Raw genomic sequence first — 23,046 nt, 5'->3', positions numbered from 1 at the left:
CAGCTTTTATTGCTCAGACTTGATATTAAAAATATCACTAACCAAAAAATTGTGTTTGTTTTTTTCAAACCAAAACCTAATGTAGTAGATCTAAAATTTAATATTCAATAATTGAATATATAATTATTTAATAGATCTAATATTTCGTGTATATTTTTTCTTTGAAGCCGTCACACTAAAACAGAACCTCATCCACTGTGTGCTTCTGTTAATTGTCTTTAAGTTGAATTGGATAACATATTATTGACTTATATAGTTTTAGTTCAGGGTAAAATAACCTTACTGAATAGTAGGAATTATTTTATAAAGCCCACCTTGGGTTTTAAACATATTTGGGGTATTTTTAATCACTTCCTGTTGTCCCAATGTTGATTTACCTACAATATGCAGATTATGTGATGACATCATTCAGCCCCCCACCTATATGTCCCAAAATGTTTATAGAAAAACTCCTGTTGAGGACCCTGTAAGCTAGCTTTTGGTAATCAAATATGTTAGCAATTATTTCAATTATTCTAGGCTGCGAACTGGTTGATTCCAGCAACCAGCATATCTTTCTGAGCCTCTCCAGTAAAAATAGGGAGGAATCCCCACATAGTAAGATATTTATTCACTTCAGTTCATTTCACTTTATTAAGGAACACATCCTTAGGTCCTGATCCTCAGCTTAAGTTACTCATGTACAAAAAAAAAATGCACTGAACATTTCTAAGAGCTTTTTTCCTTACACCTATAGCATTACGTTCCTCATGTCCTGCATGTATGGAAAAACAAGCTCCTCTTTCTTATAAAAGTCTACAGAAAAAAAACACACACACCCTTCCTCAACCTCTGCCCTCCAGTCTGAGCCATGTGAGGTTCTCCTCCCTTCCTCACACCCACGCTCACACAAGGCCCTCTTTATCAGGGCGGGAGGAGGGGAGCCGTCGAGATGGAAAAAAAAAAAGAAAAAGAGAAAAAGAAAGAAGAAATCTCCCACGCTCGCAAACCAAAGCACTAGCGGTCAGCTCTGCATGTACGCTGAAGTTGAGCTTCATTGATCCCCGGTGTTGCAACTGTCCCTAAACGCCCCTTTTCATGGAAACGCCAAAGGGAGCAAACGAGACAATGATGAGCAAGATGTATAAGCCCCCCCTTTGGGGATGAGGTTTCAGCAACGGGCCCTCGTAGGAGAGTGAAGACCTCGGGTCAGCGACACAGTAGGATCGAATTCAATGGCGGGGTGACGGAGGAGGGAAATGGGGGAAAAGGGTGAAAACATGAAGAAAAGCATAATAAGCTAAAGAAGAACAGACTGGAAAAAATGAAACAGTTTCTGAACTTCTACAGGCAGACTGGAAACCACAGAAAGATCCTATGAGCGCGGTCACATGGAGGAACACCAGCATGTGAACAAATGCTTAATCACTTGACTGCAAAGTTTTGTCTCACAGATTTGTTTTCTTTCAGGCAGAGGAGTAATGCTTCATTATTTTATCTATCACTCCCGTCCCGCTGCTCAGACACGTGAGCAGCAGGACGTTAATACATCAGGAAAGCCTGACTTAAAGATTGCACAGTTTCCATCATGATATTCAGCTTTATGAGTTTTAGCAACAGGACTTATGGCTGTAGAAGAGCTAAGATGAGTGTCTAAATTCAATGCTGTGCAGTGCATTATGGGTGCAGTCATTTTTTTAACATGAAAAGATGGCGGATGGCAAGGAGTGGCGCTATGATTCGGACCATTTCAACCGCTGGACCAGTTAATTCAAAATCAGCGGGGTCCGAGTAAACGAAATCATCAACCAATAAAGGTCCTGAGACACTTTTAATTATATTCTGTTACTTTAAACAGAATTTAACAGTGAAATAAAATTAGGTTTTTATGCATCCATGCTATACATTTAATTTTTTTAATTAAAAAATATATTTATTAATAGAAAAGTAGAATATTTACATTTTAAAATCTAAAGTGTTTTTTGAAGTGGAGAGCAACAATCATTCAGTTTGGTATATAGACAATTTCCTGATTCACATATTTTATAAAACACCTGGTGAGCGTTGCACCTATCGTTGCAACTATCAAAAGGCTGTGATTAATGGTGAATGTGATGAAAAGTGATTAATACTACTGAACCAGTAATCGATCTCTAGCCAAACTCCATTTCTATTTTTTAAATAAATGTGCAAAAATTTAATATTTCACTACATCTTCTATGCCTACATATATATTATATATATATATTTAAATATATATATATATATATTTAAATATATATAAATATATATATTTAAATATATATATATATATATATATATATATATATATATATATATATATATATATATATATATATATATATATATTCATATGATTAAATTTGCTCTATAAATGATTTAAAAAAGAAGTCCACCAGATAACCAGAAGACTAAATTTTAAACTAAGTAACTGGAGTCTCTATACTCCAGTTAAAGATTAATCGATTACTAAATTACTTGTCGACTATTTCAATTAGCGATTAATCCGATTAATTTTTTCAGCTCAAGTTGAGTTAGATCTCAATCCTATACAATTAATTTGCTTTATTTGGATTTAATATCTTTATTGTAGGTTTGTGATCTTAATTTACACAAATAAGGAAAGTTAGGGAGTAATACTTTGTTTTAAGTAAAGAACAAAAAAACAGACTTTTATATCCTTACTTGAGTTTCGATTGTAAACTTTAAATAATTGTGAATAGGGATGGCGTATATTTGGATCTTTGCTGTAAGCCCCTACAGCTACCAGCAGATGTGTCGTCTGGACATTCCTCCACAGCCACGCTAACCTAACATACATGTGAACTGCAGCAGCTTCTTGTGTTTGTTTTCAATGCAGAAACCAGTCTGGAGACGGTCAAAAATGTGCTGGAGTCACTTTCTGGTGGGTTTCTTCGTCTGTATATTTTGATAAGCTGTGCTGAAGAGATGAGACTAAATATTATAATTTCTAAATAAAATGTCGCCCTAACTTTGTGTCTTTAAAAACACACAGACGGAGTCCGTGGATACATTAATGTTCACAAGAACGGCTGCAAAATAAACAGCTGGAGCTTATTAAAGGACAGATTCTCACCAGTTTCTCACCAACACTTAAGAATCTTATACATGTATCAAAATTATCTAAGTAATGAGGAAATAAAGTCAACACATTTTACATATATCAAAAGTGTTTTAAAAAACCATAAAGGAAATGGGTTTAGAAACGATTTTGAAGTCGTGGGTCGCCTATCTAGTTTGATTGACAAGCGATCTTAGGAAAAATCCAGTGCTGAAAGCCCACAGCTTTACACCAAAGATGTTCTTACCGCCTTAAGCTCCACTAATGCCATCAGAGTCGAACCTAATCTGTTAAAATAAGCCCCTCGTTACCGTCTCTGTAGCTGTGGGCCACATCAAAGCTCCATCAGCAGCAGAGCTCTGGAGGGACGCACAGCAGCACCACACTAACCCCTGACCCTGATGAAACGCTAACCTGTTATATAGATCCCATTCATCACAGCAAACCGTACCTCTCAACTCCCATAATCCACCACTGCAACCCCCTTCCACACACAGACACACACCCACAGCCGTGTCTGCTTCTTATCGCACTCAAGCCTGACAGGCAAACTGTGACATCTGACCTTTATCGAAACATCTAAACGACAGCCACAGACAGAAAGAAGGAATCTGGCTGAACGATATACTGAACCAACCTGGATGTATTCCTGTTGCGTAAGGCAAATGAGCTGATGGTTCGATTGTTCTACCGGTACAGATGGGGAAGAGACGGGCAAATGTCTACTCTTCCTGTAGACATTCACACACGTCTTGTCATTTTTTAATCATCTAAATCCACCTTAATTTTGCCATCATCTCGTTATCGTCATAAACAAAAGCTTTGTTTTAAACAAAAATGCAGGATTTTCTTGGGTGTTTAGAAAAGTCACTATTTGCTAAGAATGTAAGCATTTCATAAAACTACTTTCAAAAGAGAGTTTTAACTACCCAATTCTTTAAAAGGTATAAAGTTAAACCCTTTATAGGGTAAGTTAGCGTTTTTGGATTACTAGCATACCCCTTCATCCCTCAGTGAGGTCTAGAAGCACAAGATCTATATCCAGCCATTCAGTAAAGATGCTGCTACATGGTTGTTCATCTTATTTCGGCATTTGACCAATTAGATGAGCCCTTGAATGATATATTTCCTAATGTAAATTAAGTCTAAAAAACAAAAGTTTTCAAGTTAAGAAAAAAAGGTAAAAATGTAAATGCTCAGTTGTGCAGAGGGTAGTAGTGCTGCCTTGCAGCAAGAAGGTTCCGGGTTCAATTACCCAGTCTTTCTGCATGGAGTTTGCATTTTCACCCTGTGCATGCATGGGTTCTCTCGGGGTACTCTGGCTTCCATCCCACAGTCCAAAAACATGACTGTTAGGTTAAATTAAGTTGAAAAATAACTTAACAAGTTAAGATAAAAGGTAGAAACTTAAAATAAAAAGTTAATATGCCTAGTTAACATTTATATTTAGATTTATAAACTAAACAATGTAAGTGCAAGTATCAGCATTAATGCCTCTAAGGTTATGTTGTACCAAAAAAAATGTGTTTCTTTCACTCAGTGTTTTTCATTAATTTCTTATAGAAGCACTTTTGTTATTTTTCTTAATATATTCGGGAAGTTCTTGTTATTACATTGACATTCCTTTTTGCCATCAAAATATCCATATTTTTTTTATGTTACAAAGGTAATAAAGTCTAGTCCTGGATTCTAATAACGCTATTGGCTTGAAACGTTGATTTTCAAAGTATTTCAATGAGTGCCCTATGAAGGGTTAAATGACAGACTCGGACTCAAGATATTGTTAAGAGTAATTATTATATATCAAGCTGTCTGATATAGGAGACCCACTAACTTTTCAGGGTAGTTTTATCAGCAGTATTTCCAACAAGCAGTGCAGCTAAAGACACTAACAAAAACTTTGTGAGGGGGACACTAAAAGGTAATATAGTCCATGCGTCTTGTTTTGACAATCGTAAAAGTCTGAACTTTGACAGGAATCTTCTTTTTTGTTAACCTATTAATGACATCTATAGTGAAAGAGCAGCCTTCTTTCCTTCTTCTGTCATAAGATCAGTTCTACACGCTGTGTTTAAGAGAAGAGCAGAGAGAAAAGCAGAGACACTCGGAGGCATTAACAGAAAGTATCCAACATATAAAACACTACACCTCTTTTTTTCTGGGACGTACTGCCTACATGATTAATTAGCATGGTGCAGAATAATTAACAAGTAATATCACAACCATAATAAGCTAACGTTAGCTTAGGCCTCAGTAAAATCCAAACGCCAGATTGATTTGATCTTTTGTGAGTTTGTGCCAAAACACGCCCAAAACACGCGAACCATTTCATAGAAAGCATCCTGTGGTAGACGGCGGCTTTTTGCAGCCGTGGACGCCGGGTGTAAAATTGAATCCTGACCACAGGAATGAGATAATGGTGCAAAATAAACGGAACCCAAATGTTGTAACCTTGCATGTTATTCTACAAATATCTTGAGACCTGCAGAAACTTCGGCTGAGACAAAATACCTAATAAAACATGTAAACTATACTAAAACAGAGCCATGCAGTTGCTCTACAGGGACTGATTTTAATAAGTCATCAGACTAGAACTTACAGCTATCCTCAAATTACTTGGATAGCTAACGGAAAGGGAAAAAACACAACAGAAAATTCAAACAGGAAAGTTTGGATTACATAGTACTAAAGGAAGACTAGCTGATTATAAGGAGAAATTTTTCAAAATACATATAAAAAAATCTCTGCTATAATTTTTCCAATATCTCTATGGGAAGTTTTTATAGCTAAAAATATTTCCAAATAAACAAAAGCGGTTCTGTGCGGAGCCCCCAGCCCCTGTTTTTCAGCCGTAGATCTGAATCTAGCAGCGGAGAGCGTTTGGGACGTTGGGGGGTGCTCTTTAGGCTGAGCTGCCTCTGGCTGTGCGTTTCTGGTGGGTTATGGAAGCCATTAGATCCGGTGATCAACGCTGACAACAGCAGGGGTTAAAAGGTCGGCGGCCTGTTGGGAGCAGGATTGATCCATCAGTGTCTTAAAAAAAGATCTGCATGACAGCATACCCCTTTAACCCCTCCCCAAACACACACACAGCATTTCAGTATGGGTGAAAGATTAACTTCTTCTTTAGGGTGTGTTCCTTTTGTATACGGATGTCAGAATATCACATAGAGCAGCGTTTTTTTGTCCTCCACAGTAGCCACAGTGGACGTATAAGAACAGCAGAGAATACAAACGCCAACAAGGAGGAAACTGAAATACAATTACGTCACTTCAATTTCCCAGTTCAAGGGTAAATCAAAAGGCTTTGACATGGACACAAACCAACTGTACCTGTTTAACTATCGTAATTGGAATATTTTACTGCAGGTACTACCTTTTACCCTATAGAGGGGAGGGCTAAAATAGCGTAACTTTTCGTTTTATCAACAGAAAGGTTAATCTGAGGATTTATTGCTCTTTGAAGTAGAACAGGGTTAATGCAGGAATGAATAACTGTAATTTAATGCTTTTTAATGCTCTTAGAAATCATTTTAATGCCATCCACAAGTACCAATGACTCTCATAAATATCTATCTATCTATCTATCTATCTATATAAATATATATATATACAAAAAACACAACAAAACCCTTTGTCATCTTTACCGCCGACAGGCTGCAGCCATGTCCAAATTCCTCGTTTTCCAGCCATTTTTGCTAAAATTTGCATTTAGAGCTTTTTTTCCGAACATGCAGTTTTACGATCAGCTGGAAGCAGTTCTGTGCAAACACGCGGAACCAGTTATATCTGATATAATGTTTCTGACGAAATGTTTTTTTTAATTAAAAAAAATTTTTTTTTTTTTAAATAAAGTATTTTAAATGCCACTAAAGTCACATTTAATTAATTGTAATGCCAGCTAAGGCCTAATTTAAAAAATAATAATTTAATTACTTTTAATGGGGGTTTTTTTAATGACCGCGGAAACCCTATAGAATACAGAAAATCTATTTAAAGGCGTCATAACAACAAATTTCATATTTCTTTTAGGGGTATATTTAATCTAGTTTAATAGCGAGATTTAAACTATGGAGTCCATTTTTTTTCTTGAGATTTCCTTGAGATTTTCTAACATCCGATTGATGTACTGAAATAAAAAATGCTATCAAAACATACAAAGATATTGTCCCTCTCCATACAGCCAATCACAGGGCTTTAGAGAGATGGTTAAAACAATTAATCCACTAAGTCACATATTTTTTTATTATCTTATTTTTTATGTTATTACATGCTTATTGTTCATCATTATTTTGTCTGTCTGTCTTGTGAACTGCTCAAAGGAATTGCCCCTGGTTAATAAAGTGGTCTAAATTTAGTCTAATCCAAAAGTCTAATCCAATTCATCAAATTATTTATATATTTTCTAATTTAGATAATTTTCTCCAATTTTTCCACATATCTATTACCATAGGTAAAAATAAATACATACTGGACTTAAGTGCATCTTTAAATCTACCTCCCTCCAACAGTAAAGTAACCTAAACAGAAGCAAGATTATTTGTTACCTAAACCAATTTAATTGTAAATGCAGGACAGTTGTCTGTAATGTGAATCAAATCTTCCAACATTTAGATTTTAAACCCACCTACATCAAAAACAGATGGATTTAGAAAATGATTTAAAAAAAAGATCTACTGCAAAACAGATGGATGACAAACAAAATCCAATTCAAGTCTCAAAAACATTCTGCAACTAAGAACATCCAAAGGTCTCAATTTGACCAGAAACAGAAAATGAGGGAAGTTCTGATTCATAGATTCCCATTAGACCTTCCCTGAGGCAAATACCTTTGAGGATACTTCCATCAGAGTACATAAAGCACATACAGAAAGGAGGGATGGCAACATGACAGCACCAAATCAACAAAAAGTCTGTTGTGTCAGTTCAAACCTCAGCTTTTATTTCCTGGTTGGGTTAGCCGCGACTGGCCCACGCTGTGCAGAGGAATGTGTTTTCCCTGTGTGGTACAGCTTTTACTTTGGGTTGTGGTCAAACTAAATTACAATAAACTATAAATGTAAACACAGATGCATTGAACTGAACACCAATCATGTCTGTAAAGGACCTCCTTAATCTGCCATAAAAGCATGGAGACATCTTCTAATGTCTGAGGGGAGAGGGGCTGAATAAAACAGCTGCATTGCAGCCGCTGAACGGAGGAGGAAGAGAAGCTATAGTTAACTCAAGTCAAAACTGATCAAATAAGATAAAAAAAAAACTAGGCAGTTTGAGATTTGCCCCTTTACTTGGTGTATTTGTATCTGATACGAGAGGCATGGTTGGTGTATATGTATTTAAATGATCTTGAAAAACAAATATTTTGTTAATTTTTTGGTAATCTATCATCATTGTTAAAGCAATGCTGCTTTTAAAGAATGCTGGTAACAATAAACAGCGTAAAAAGAATAACTATTGGAAACTAAACAAGTAACATAAAAACCTAAGTGATGTTAGGTTGAGCTGGAAACAACACTCTTTGGTGTGGAAGCTTTGGAAAGAAGACAATTGTTTTTTTCCACTGGTACTTGCTTAAAAATGAAGTTAAATTAAGCAAATACATGTAAACGGAAGCTTCTAAAGGTGCTCCTCGTATTTTGCATTGCCTAATTTTCTAGCGGTAGTCAACTACAACATTAGAAAACACAATTAAAGGCAATATGACCCATGGATTTGGGGTGAATTTATCTGAAGCAGACATCAGCACATACCAGGGACGTGTTACAGCAAAGCTGTTCTGTTTTATCACGAGTATTAGGAAAATATCAAACTCTGCTAACTGGCCATGCTTACATTTCCTTCCTTCTGTACCTGTGTAGTAGCATTAGAGTACCACTAACAGGTGTTACATAAGTAGTACAGCACCTATTACAGCAGCTATGGCTTCAGTCAGGGTCTGGAATTAAGGAAAGTGCTCTCTGTACACGCGTCGGTGTGTCTACTGGCGTGTGAGGAACAAACAGGAACAAAGGGACAGAGGGAAGACTTGCCAAAATAAAAGCTGAAAGAACATGACTAAAGTGCAACTTTGTTCATGTTCTCTCAGCTTTTATTTTTGGTTGAAACATTTACTCTCCTTTATTATGAATGGTGCTCTGGCATTAAATCACCAAATGAAAATTTTAATGCCATTTGAGTGTTAATTTTGGGACCCTATGCTTCAGGCAGTTTTAGGTTTATGCTTCAGCCATTTCCATGCAGATAGTTCATAGATCAAGTTTTGGAACCTAAGGTTCCAATGACCCCCACACAAACATTTTAGGAAATACTGCCCTAAACAATCATTTTTAGTCCCAGCTGTGTTTTTTTTTTTTTTGTTGTTCTTTTTATTTGTGTTAAAAGTATTTCTGGTGAAACCCAGGGGGAGGCAATCCCTACTTGTTGATTTAAGGATGAGGGATTTATTGTGACAGCTTCGGTGATTTAACCATTCCTATTTTAAAAAACGGTTGCAGTCCCAAATCAGAACACAAACACAAAGGAGGTTGCTGAGCTCTTTGTTTTTTTTTTCCCACTAAGATGCAATCCCTGTGTGTGCGTGTCAGTGTGATGCCTCCGTTGGAGGGCAAAGAAAGGAGTGTTTTCTAAAAGCCAGTAGGTTTAAGTAAAACAAAAACAACTGCAGCAGCCCTGGGTCACGACATTTTGGCCCTTCGTTAAACTCGTATACAAGATGCTCAATCTTTCTGTAGGTTCTTCATCTTGTGAACAACTTTTAATTCCTAATGATGACTTTTTTTGCTGAACACCATCAGAAAAAATATAAGAAAGCCAAAATGGAGTCATCTAAACTCATCTTTACTTCCTGGGAGTCAGGAGCTATCTATGTTAGTTTGTGGGTTCGTGTTAGTTTAGGACTTGGGGTTTGAATGGAAAAGCCAGGCTTAGGGTGGGTCATATTCAGAGCAAGTATGTGTTTGTGTGACGCTCCAAAAGCAGCAAAGAAGAAGCAACTGAAGGCTCTGCAGATCAGAGATACATGCATTCCAACCCCAGCGTAGCACATACACAACCGCACACACGCAAATGTCTTTTACTTCATCTCCTGCCTCCTTCCAGCAGCAGCGGAAATATATATGAAAACCATTTTTTTTCTGAAAACAGTATTAGCTAATTTCTTTACGCCTTTATCGGTTCTTTTTCCTGGTTTCATTTCATGATTCTGGATCATTTAAATTACTTCATTTTGATACCATGTTTCAGGGTTTTTTTTGTATACTTTAGTTCCGACTTGTTTTATTTATTTCATTCAATGTATGAACTTTATTATATTAAATATTGAGAATTTCAACAATCTGACTGTTTTCCAGATTTTTTTTTCTTTATTGTCATTACACTGTCACAAGAACAGAGCAACGAAATGAACTCTGCATTTAACCCATCCCCTTGGGGAGCAGTGGGGCTGCCATTGTGCAGCGCACTGTGGGGTTTTTTGCTCAGGGAGTGGGGCCTCAAACTCAGAACCTATGGATTCCAAGCGCAACGCCCTAACCACTAGGCCATCACTCCCCAGAAGGGGGGCAGTCACTTCTCTCCTAGCCCTGTGCTTACTTTGCACGCCCTACAGAAGTTGATCTTTCACCCATACTTCTGATTCTGTATTCATGTACTGGATAGATTTCCACTAGAGATGCACCAACTTGAATTTTGTGGCTAATTAGTGATTCTTGGTTTTTGAGGCTAAACGCTCGAAACAATAACATTTGTTTTAAACTAGCATAGATTGTTTAATGGAAACATTTCTATCCTTCCTGGTATCTGCCAAAAGTGTTGCTCTCTCTTGCCATCTCACATGTTATGTAAACCAAAGATATGTCTGGAGATGTCCTGAAAATCATTTCCCTTAAAAAAATAACAAATAATAATACAACAATTCTAATAAAATTATAATATTATAATAAAATGGATTAAAATAATACTACTTATACTTCAGCGATAGTATCAAGGTGTTACTTTATTGTATCTCTTATACTATATCCATTGGTTGTGCTGTTCTTTTTACATCTCTTTGCAGGTGATGAAGCAGAACTGAAAATGTTTTATCATTATCTCCCTTTATCTCCTCTTTCTTTCATCTTTTCTCCTCTTTTTCTGTTTTTCCTTTCCTGTTCTACTTACATTGCAGTGTCCTTAAAATCTGTAATACTCCCTGCATGAATTATAATAAAGCTATTTACACTATGACAATAGCCGTACTGCTCCACTTGTGAAAGCAAAATCTGTTGGGCTCTTTTTGGCATCAAGACAAATATTCTTATTGCCACATCGCCAGACAGGAGTTTCTCAATATGTACACTTGTGCATTCTCGTGTGCTCGTGTACTTGTGAAACATCATCAGCCTCAACACTAGTACTGTTCCAATTCACAAGGGTAGTAATGCTGGAAGCTGCTGTAGCTTCCGATGCAGTGTTCACAGAACTCAGGGTATTAAGTTAAAAGTTCTCTTTTCTGTTGCCGTTGTTCAATAAAAAATAGGTTCTAAGATAATTTGAGGCGAGAATATTATACTTTGAAGCGTCACTATATGGTACATTTACCGATTTAAAGATTTAAAGCATAATTTAAAAAAAATAATTCCGAAATTGAGAAGACTGCGGCAACCAGTGGAGCTCCAAGGCTAATGGCAGCCAGGGCTAACCGCAGCCCGTCTGCAGCAGCCCTCTCTCTGCATATCCGTAGGTGAAGGACCGCTGGCTCTGATGGCAATTTTTTTGTTTTAAATGTTCATTTGTTTTGTGTTTATCTGACTATGTTATTTATTATTCATGTGTGTTGCCTTAGCAACCTGGCAGCATTTATTACATTCACTGATCTGAAAAATGATGGATTCTTAGATTTCAATGTGTTCATACAGAGTAGGAATCAGGGTTTTTTAATCTGATATAAATTATTATGAAATCTGTTTAACCAATTACAGATATTTGCTGATGATTTTTTTTGTGGGGGATCTTAGAAGTTTTTTTTTCCTTCCATTTACATGATAAAAATCACAAATTGTTAATGAATGTTGAGCAAATCTCCATTCAAACAAAACAGAAAAATTCATGAACTCAAAAAAAATGTACGTTTAACAGCAAAGGGAGAGAGGGGCAATACACAAGCTTCACGTGATCGCAAGGGATGGCCACTGATCGCGCTAATGAATCTGGGAACACGTGCATATATACTCTAATAGAGAGTCCTGAAAATTTGCTAATTCCAGTCATAAACTTCTTCATTTTGCTCTATTCAAATGGTTTACCAAAATCTAACCCTATCAGAGTAAACAGAGATATAAAGCTAAAAGCCCAATTTTCTCGGCATTTCTACATTTAGAAATGAAAGTACTACCCTATGTCAAACCTGTTGGTAACTGTGTAATAAGTGTTTATATTTCTTTGTTTTTTTGTTTCGTAGTTCAGACATTTACTACAAAGCTAACAATGTTACATTTTCTGCAATGTATGGATTTAGGGTATTTTTACAAAAACATTTCTTCACGTTATAAACTGAAAACCTATTTTTTATCTATCTTATAACGAACGCAAAATGCAGCAGAAAGCTTTTTTTCTATCAGCACTGTGCCCTGTACTGTACCCGCATGTGTTTTTGATTAGGTAAATGGTTCCAAATGCAGGAGACATGGAAACACACACAAACACACAGTAGGGACAATAGTATCTCTATCTGAAGACGTCCTCATCTATCCCCCTCCCACTATGGCAGATTGCTACTGGAGGCTACCTTTCCAGGAATGCAGAAGGAAAGAAAAACTCACTGACAATCACAGTTGTTTACAACATCAGGTCAGAAAATTTGGAGGCATACCCGCAACCTCATGTCAAAGCATTCTTCTTGGAAAAAAAAAATCCTCTGGGTGAATCTGAACATTAAGAAAGAAACCATTTAAAGCAGAGAAAAAAAGTAAGGGCCTGATCTATTTAGGACTTGCCTGTGTAAAAGTACTTGCAAATGCAATAGCAAACACAAAACTGATCTAGTAACTGAATCATTTATATAATGAACTGCAGCCCTGATGAAATGAAGGTGGGTTTTCTTTCCAAAGGAGAGGAAATGACTCCATGTTATTCAGTGGTATGTCGCTATCTTGGCTGCTCTTCACACAGGTGTGCTGCTGTAAAAGGATGATAATAAGCTGCTTATTTCTCCTCTTCATTTTTAGGTTATGCATTAGAAATTATGTTTACCAGTTAAAGTAAATGAAAGACAAGTTTTGTCTTGTGAAAGGATGTGGACAGATAATTAATTTTAGTTCTTGCGCTTTGGTGGGAAACCGCTGTGCGTCCCTAGAAATTCCCAAGCAACGGTGCAGAAGCATACCAGCAAAACTGGTTCGCGTCCAAACCCAAGCGACATTTGATGTGTGCGGTTGCAGAAGTCTAATCTGCCCTTAAGGCTGCATTTGGAAGGCAAAAAAATAAATTAACTTTGCTCTCCCAAACTCAGGTGACAGCACACCGAATCTTTATTTGAATAGAGTAATCCCCACTACCTTTTAACCCATAGGCAACACGACATGCCATTTTATCAGAAAAACCTTGAACACAGACACTAATTACATGTGCAATTACATGGGTTCACGATCAATTTATTGCTCCTCAATTAAGATCTTAGTAGCTCAATGCCTAAATGTTACATTGTGCCGCAAACAGCCAAAACCCCCCTTTCCAATTCTCTTTTATTCACCAGCATCAACAGGTTGATCTCAATCACCAAGGATACTTTTTAATCCTGCAGCCACTGTGTTTCAACAGTACGTTTGGACAAAGGCTAGCTCGTTTAAGCCGTTTATCCTGCCCTAAACCCCTGGATTCCTGCGGGCTTGATGAGAAGTTAGGGATTTCAACACTTCAAAGGAAATGCTCTGTCAGAATGATCCGAATAAGTGTCAGCTAAACAACTCAGGCAATAACTTCAGGATGACACATCTACTGCCGAAAGCAGGCCCGTATACAAGGTGTAACCATGCAAAATACCACTGAAACGCTTCACCAAGATATCAGGACACCCTGTTTCTCTCTGGCATTGACCTCTTTTCATCATCACATCTGGGATAAATGTAACCTACTAGAGGGTTTTCTACCAAATCAGTTCTACTAATTAAAAGTCAGTAAGTGAAGGCAGGCTGATGGAGAAAAACAAACAGAGAGTAGGTTTTCATTCTGCCTAAATTAAGAGGGCTGCTAAGAGGGTTATTAGGCAATCAAAAACATCTCAAGTTGTTTATTAAGAGCATTAATACTGTACATATATAAAGCAGCCTGGAGATATTAGCACTTGCATGGTGATCTTAATTCAATTCTGATCAAAGCAGCAGCACAAAAAAATGCTTCACACAAAAACATTTTGGTGTTGAAAATATTTCCCAAATATAAAGCAGTAGAAAAATGCTGCGAAACCAAAAATATGCAAACAAGACTCTCCAATCAAGCTCCTTATATTCCCTCATGTCCCACAAAAAATATGTCCCCCCCGTCTGGAATCAGAGAGTTCGTCATTAAGCCACATATCAAAGTGAGCTGACAGCTTTATGGGGGTTCAACACGACAATCAAAGGAGCTCATGTTCTGTCCGCAGACACAGATCCACATGAAAAAATGGCCTCCACACACATGCGAGTGACAGCTTACGGCGCTGGAAGACGGTAAACCGGTACAACTTTCCCACTCGGGTATTTCCACAGATCCACATACTTTCACGCGTGTATTTATGCGGCGCTAAACAGCGCGACCTTCCCACATATGGGTTCGTTTTTCATTGTTTGTTGGGAGTTTTAGAAAAGACGGGGTTCAGAGTAAATCTCTTTCAATGTTGTAAATAGTCCTGCAATAAAAAATAAATAAAGCCACAAAATGCAACAGAAGGTAAACTGCTGAACAGAAAAACTAATCCTAATCTGGAGGATTTTTTTTCAGATTTGATTTTTTATTTGCTGCAATTAGGTTCAAGTTGATGGAAAACTTTAGATTAGAATTTAATCTATAGTGGATTAGCGTCTTTTAAAGAAATTTGTATTAATATCTGTAAATGATGGAGTTATCATTGGGAAACATCCCTGGAAACAGTTAATTAAATAAACAGACGTTTCCCACACTGTCGGTGTTACAGAGCTGGAAAAGGCGCTTCCTCAGATCCTTCCTTCCAGCTGCTGTTAGACTCTATAATCGTCGCTGCTCTCAGCAGGCCTAATAAGTGTTTACAAACATGCTACTAGTAGCGCTGGTTCTTGATCCGATCGGGAACTTTATTGCACTGTTCTAATCCTGGGAACATGTGTCTACCAGATGTGAGGGGAACACCTCTGTTCTAACTATTCCTACTGTTTTGAGGTTTTTTTTTTTTACCTGCTTTGAATGGGATTTTTTTTTTACAAAACTACCTGCTGTTTTTCTCTGTTTTTCACTTTTCTTACGCTAAATAAATCATTTTTTCTCAATAGTTGCAGAATATTCTTTGTTTTCTGATGTTTTTTTGTTCCTCTTTAAGCCATGTGTTTTTTTTTCTTATACTTTATACTTAACTGTTTTACATTTGTATTACCTTCCTATTATGCAACTATGTAAGATTTAATGTCTTGTCTGCTAGTTTTTGCCCCTGACACACCCGAATTTCCCCACTGTGGGGCAACAAAAGCATTCCATATCATTCTTTTTAAAGCTACAGTGTTTGTTTTTCAGTGACATCTAATGGTCAGACAGCAGCAATATGAACCTCTTTACCCTTTCCAACAATACTGAGGCCGTCTTGGTAAAATATTACTTCCACAAGGTCTGGATCACTTGGTTTGTTTACAACAATAATTCTATTAATATAATTTTATAAGTCTGTGTAGGATACAGTATATAGGCCTAAATTGCTGCAGCACATTCAAGTGTCATGGCGATGTCTACAGCTACTAGTTTGTCAGCTCTGAGCTGCCGTAGTGCAAAGATGTCTGCCTCCATAAACGCGAGACCTGCTCTTATGTAATTATAAATAGCAATTTCTAAGGCAAAACAAACAAAGATTGAGACTTTCAAGTCGGAGTTAGAAATTAACATCGTACTTACGGTATGTAAAATATATTGCATTAGAGGTGAGTATTGGCATGAGTGTTGCGATTCGATACATGTCGCGATACTTGGGTCACGATACGATATTATCACGATATTGCAGTATCACTATATATTGCCCTATTTTCCCCAGCTATCAAAATCAAATGATGAGATAAAACAGCAAGTGCTGTATATTTTCATCAGAAAATATTGATTAGGTATTATTATCCATGTTGTTTGGGGTTTTCTTCCACTGTGACTGCCTCAAATACAGATTTGGAGCTGCACGCACAGTTAAAGGGCTCCACAGCGCTTTCTGCCAGAGTGGTGGTGCAGAGGTAGCCCATTTTCCCATCAATGTTTTATGTAACCATTTTTTTTTTTGAAAATCGATACTAAGAAGTGAAAGATCGAAATTATATTGGGCAGCCGAATATCACGATATATCGCCAAAACGATTATTTCCCACACCCCTATATTGTATCTGTCTGTAACTCGCTGTAATTATTACACACTTTAGCTTTAAAGGTGGGGTATATGATCCTGGATAAACGGTTCCTGCCAGCTACATTTATGAAAATACACACCTTCAGCCCACCCCACGAAACCACGCCTCCAAATTACATGAACGCGCCTGCTGTCAGTCGAGAATGTTCGGATGTTCCCGAGAACGAGAAAGAAACAGGCCGAGACCTCGCGCGTGCACGTGACTCGGGATGAGGCGAGAAGCTCATGTCTATTACTAGCTAACCACAACATAACAGGCTAACTTCCATGATGGCGTCGTCTTCTCCTAGTACGGTAAGAGTGTTGAACAATTCAATATGGTCGTAAACAAGTTGTCACGGTTGTCATTTCAAGAAGTATTGATTAGGGTGACCAAACGTCCGTATTTCCTGGGACATATCCGTATTTCACGTCCTGTCCCGGGCGTCCCGGGTTTTTTTTTAGAAAGTGAGGAAATGTCCTGATTTCACTGCGCACGACGCTCCGTGTGACGTAATCCCTGAGCCGCGTCAGTGCAGGCAGCCCTGTTCTTAATCAGAGGCTCTGTTCAAAAACCTGGGCTGCATCCTCCAAGGACGCGGTCTACCTAGACTGGACCCTTCGAAGTCCTTGAAAATAAGGAGACCACAAGAGTTCTGTCTGTAAATTCGAACAGGTCCTCCCTTCAGCGGCACTTGAGGGGGGGGGGGGGGGGGGGGGGGGGGTGTCACGAGTCTGTGAACGCGCAGGGGGGAGGGGTGGGGAGAGCTCAGAGCTGACGGTTGATGGGCGTGCCAGAAACCAGTAGAAGTAGGGATGATAGTTACTTCTATTGGTTTGCGTTTTCCTCTGACTACGCCCTCTACACTGGACTAAAAGATTTCGTTTTTTTTCCAAACATTCTATCTCAGTTGGCGCAATGGGCTCGTGAGGAGGTTTTCAATCAGTATGGTAAAAACATGCTCCAGAAAACATCACATACCCCACCTTTAACAGCACAGACACAAATAAAGCCTCATCTGTATGTTCTATATGTTTAAATATTCTTTGTTTCCAACTAAGGAATTTAGTGCTCATAATGATGGCACGAAACATTGAACTGAAAGTGCCCTCCTGTCGTTAATAACCAATGATAATAGAGTCTTAGGATTTTTAGATGCTAATGATTGAAAAATAAAGTAGTTTTGTAACAGAAAAACACTTCGGGAAACAGCCTGGCCAAGATGATGGATATACACTGACACAGATAGGGTTACTGACAAAAACACTTGCGAATCTTTCATAAAATGAGTGTATTTCAAAGCCTGATGTGTCGACTGAGGAGAAAAAACTTAGGCTTTTTTCCCCCCACTCCAACAGCCCACTACCCTCTTTAGAGCAATGTATTGCTATACATCTCTGTGGTGTCTCAAAAATGTGATAATCAAAACCAAAACATGATCTCTAGGGCTGCAAATCGATTAATCTGTTGATTATTTTTTCGATTAATAATAGCACAGCCAAAGGCTCCTTAAAGAAGACTTTTTATGAAATCAAACTAAAAACGTTTTCACTTGAGGAGGCTGGATAGAGCATATTGACAGACAAACAAGATTTTGTTTTTTTTATCTTAAATGCAAAATGTTCATATATTATTTAAATAATTCTAATAGAATTACTTCTCTTAAAATTGTAGAGAAGCGGCTGTTCCAACTGTTGCATTTTTCTTAATCCTCCCGAGTGTTTCCAGACTTTATACGAGTGAATAAAGTGAATCTGATTGGTCGTTTATCAAGAGGGTGGGATTGTTGCGGGGGAAGGTTTGCAAGAAAGTTTGGTTGTGGCCGGTTTATCGAAAGCATCTTGCTAACCAGTTAGAAACTTAGTGCTAGTAGGTTCCCAATGGGAAATTCCATTGGGACCAAGTAGCACTAAATTGGTGACTTAGAAACGACACTGTCAAGGAACACTATGGACAGAGGAAACATGCAAGAGGAGGAGAGTTTAGTGTTGGAGGTCGTGGATGAGTCTCCTCCATCATACATTTTTTTTGTTTAGGAGGAGAAAAGCGGGGACAAAGTTGTTTTGGAAGAGGACGCCAGGGCGGCAGAAGCTTGGTTTGGTGTAGAAGGCTTACAGCCGTACATGTTTGAGCCCTTGCCTCGCAACGCTGCCAGTTCTGTTAGCTCTACGCCTGCTGAAGACACAGACGTCCATCCCCGTGAACACTGGGACGGAACTCAATGGGAAAGTAAATGATTCTTATTTCAACCGTTGCGTATATTAGCTGCAACATATGAATCAAGATGCTATGACCGAAAAAAATTGGATTGACAGATGACCGTTGATATATGATTGGCCAAATTTAGGTGTACAAGCTGACGTATAACTAACTGGCCTGCATAAGATAACGGCAAAAAAAACACAGATTTAAACGACAGGATTTTTTTAGAAAGAGACATTTTCCAAATATTGCAACAATGTCGTCTGATAAAGAGCACATTTATATACATGTTTAAGCCAGAATGGTTTCACATTTAAATATAATTTCCCTATGACTTTAAGTGAGCCCCAGTGTAAGTTTAAGGCATATTTTAGTCTCTATACTCTAGTTAACGATTACTGAGTGAGTGAACTCAGTTCAGGTCTGAATTCATTCAGAATATATGACACGCAACCTGAGCAAATATGTTTACTAAGGTTTTCCTATTTTGAAAAAAATAGGAGGCAAATGTCTGCAGATAAGACTGCAAAACAAATTTTCATTAATAGTTATGGCGGGTAGTACTAAAGACATTTATATTCCGCTTATATCCACCAACGCAGTGGCAGAGAACCAGGCAATTTCCTATGGAATAACACTGCAGCTGTTCTGCTGCATTCACTGAATCCAAACAAAGATGGGGAAACAAGACGATGGCAAATCAGAAATGCTTCTTTTCCCCTTCCCTTCTATAGCGGCTTAATATCAGTAAGATAAAATGACTCTTCCTGCAGTGAAAAGTATCTTTTCTGCATATCCCAGTGATATTCAAAGGAAGCTCAGGCCGTCACTTTCCACCAAAAACCAGTAAACTAACAGGCTCCCTAAATGCCTGAGTGAGCTGCATATCTAATGACTAACAGAGTGACTTATTAAGCGGGCTGAACTCCAAACTGGACCTGTCGTCATACCTCTAATCGACAGCCGTACGAAGTCACGTATCCCACTAGTTGCATTTATACAAATATACTTACACAAACACACAATCCACTGGCTGCAGTAATTAGTTATGCTCCCAGAGGAATGTTGACCAAATGGCTCATATCCCTCTGCTGCCCTTCCCCCGTCTGCAGGGCCGTGCACGCCCGCGCAGACTCTTCTAAGCATCCTGAGAGGGCAACTGCCATTCTCACACATGTGCACCCCCCCCAAATAAAGAGAGGGCATACCCACTCAAGCAAAGACCCACTCTTTAAAAACACTTAATGCTTAATCTTTAAAGGACACAAATCGGTATTTTTAAATGGTAGTTGGTTAAAAAAAAAAGAAAATGAATGGATTCTGGGCTGCTGCCCCACAGAAAGACGGGGGATGTTTCAGGATGGATCAGAAAGAGCAAAAGGGTAAAAAAATAATAATAAATAATAAAAAAAATCTCATTGGGACGGGGAAAGGAAAGTGCTGTTGCTGTTAAATGGAAAAAAAAAAATAACTGTGTTGCCTAGTGGTTAGAGGGGTGCGTTTGTGCTCTGAGAAGGTTGCAAGTACCCGGTTCAATCCCCACAGCCTCAACTCTGGGTCCCTGAGCAAGACCCTTAACCCCCACACTGCTCCCTGGGTGCTGCACAATGGCAGCCCATTGCTCCGCAAGGAGATGGGTCAAATGCAGAGTTAAATTTGTCCAATGTGAGGTCAATAAAGTTCAATTATTATTATCATTATTAGAATTTCTCTCGATGCAGGTGAGGTAAATACTAGTCTGCTGTCATTTGGTTTGATGCATATCAGTAATCTCCAGTATTTGTTTTTGCAACATCGATAACCTCATTTCATTATTTGCTCCACAGCAAATTCCCCAAAAACGTCCCGGAGAGGCTTTAACCTGTTGGATTCACTGCTGATAACCTTTCATCATCACACGTCATCACACCGATAACAAAATACATACATACCAACATATACATATAAGAGAGTTTCTCTACATTGAACAATGACAAAAGATACAATAAAAAAGGCTGGTGGTGGCTGCATCATGCTGCGGGGATAGGACTGGCTAGAAATGTGGATTTTGGGCAGAGTTGCTGTGAAAGAACAGGGAGAAAATCCCGATAGTCAAAGTTCAGACCTGAAACTGATTAAGCAGTTTAACGGGTCTTATAACACAGTTTCAAAGCACTATCTGGATACAACATTTAGCAGAATATCATGGTTTAAATCTCAAAATTTGAACACTTGATAGCTAAAAAACAGCACTGAGGAAACTGAGATTAAGGGAAAAAAACTCCTAAAAACATGAGTGAAACATAATCCATGCCATCCCACTGATTTTCAGCAACACTTTTACAATTCTAAAGGTTGTAATTCAGAAATGCAGCAAAGGTTTGTAGAGGTGTAGACTCTGGGAAGCTGAACAGATACCTTGCAGGTATAAATACCTTTCCAAAACCCTGTTTCAATACTACAACTAACTGCTAACACATTGAAATCATCTTAATCTCTTTTGATAATCTGCAAACACTCCCTCGCAGCAGTTTGGCAGATCTGCATTAAAAACAAAGACATTAAGGGGCAGATCTCCTGACAAGAGTCGTCTCCGTGTCTCTGTTGATTCACCAATATGCCCTCCAGCGTTCTGGCATTGTGTCTGCTGGTGCCTGAACGGGCCCAGTGTGTTGTCTGCCAATCAAATCAACAAACACCAGTTGATCTGAGCCAACTCCAAGCCTGGGAGCGGCCAATCAGACCGAGGCATCTGGCAACACGAGACGATATACGTCAAGCTCAAAGATGCTGATGTTATCTAATTAGATAAATCTGCTCTTATTGAGTTTGAATGGATGAAGTTTTCTGGATTTTTTTGTAGTCAGAAAGCTGTGAGCACACACACAATAAGATGAAAGAGAAAAGTAAGGATAAAGAAACTTCAAGCCTTTTGGTCATTTCTGCTTAAGTGTGTAAAGGTGAACCTAAGGGGCTCACAATTAACCGTCCTGGTGAAGGTCTTATGCTTTTCTGGATGCTGTTTTTGACTTTGATGAGATGATGGAAAGCCGAAGGCTTTCCCACAACCTGATAACTTCCAAACAAACATCTTTGCTCCGTGCCCGGCGACCCATTGCCTCCCGAGTGGAACACTCTGCACCGATTGTAACACAAAGTCTGATTTTTATCTCCTTCAGCGCTCACATTTTCCCAGGGGCCGCGTTTGTGTGTGCGACACCGATGCCTGTGAGCGGGTTGTTTCCAGATGACTGAGCCAGGCTTTTCCATTCCCTGCTGCAGTGGGTTCTGGACGTGCACCGGCCAACATTTACGCCAACCAGCTGCAGCTGCTGGTGCAAGACCTCAAGAAAGCAGCAGAGGTAAAGACAGCTCAGGCTAACTATTTAATACTTTGTAATTCAAAGACACGCTCCTTGTGTTTATTTGAGCCTCCTCATGAAGCAAAGAGGAAGCTTCACCTAACTCCCTCTACTTTTCAAAGCCATGTTAAAAGCAAGAAATAAGCTACGGATGCCCTCATTAGAAAATCCGCTTCAGGATTCCCACATCCAGCCCCCGCTCACATCATTCCTGGCTTCTATGAAGTGGTCTGAGCCGTCTGTCAGCAGGCGGTGGCGGTTTTGCTTTGAATTGAAAGAAGCACCATGGACAGAAACAACGTCCCCTCTCCTCTGGGAACTCCCTGGAGGAGGGAGCCCTTTTATTAAGGGGCCCCAAAAGGGCCATAATTCAGTCAATAGATAAACAAATGGACATTTAGCAAATTAAACGTGATGCTTGCAGAGGAAACAATTTGCAAGTATATGAATAAATGCGTCATAGATGGAGATATTGTAGCACATTATTCAGCCATCTATGACTGCGTTCACACTGCAGGCCTTGATGCTCAATTCCGATTTTTTTGCATTGATGTACACATATTCGAATATGTGCGACTTGTATGTGATCTCCTGTTTGAACTGCATTCATACGACCTTATTGTCCCGCATGCGTCACAATGGCGTCACAAGCAAGCGTGCTTCGTGTTTACGGAAGTAAACATGGATGGTGGTGCTGGAGAACATCTAGCGATCTTTCCCAACCTTAAAAACGTAATCATTCCAAGATGGTTAAACATAAATACTACTCCCCGCTTTATCGTCCATCATTGTTGTTGTTTTTCTTGACACTTCTATGTAGCAAAAAGAAGAAGAGTGACCTTTGCCAGGTATTAATGGCA

General features: G+C 38.6%; 1 protein-coding gene across 2 annotated transcripts in view; it reads right to left on the bottom strand.

The window, feature by feature from the left end:
* The window catches only part of shroom4 (shroom family member 4), a 98,868-nt gene that overhangs the window by 74,811 nt on the left and 1,011 nt on the right, over positions 1 to 23,046 (bottom strand). The gene's annotated exons all lie outside the window — the stretch shown is intronic.

This window comes from Cyprinodon tularosa, unplaced genomic scaffold (genome assembly GCF_016077235.1).
Source record: "Cyprinodon tularosa strain WSP-4 unplaced genomic scaffold, ASM1607723v1 ctg321, whole genome shotgun sequence".
NCBI classification, from domain to species: Eukaryota; Metazoa; Chordata; class Actinopteri; order Cyprinodontiformes; family Cyprinodontidae; genus Cyprinodon; species Cyprinodon tularosa.
This window is presented reverse-complemented; position numbering and strand designations above follow the sequence as displayed.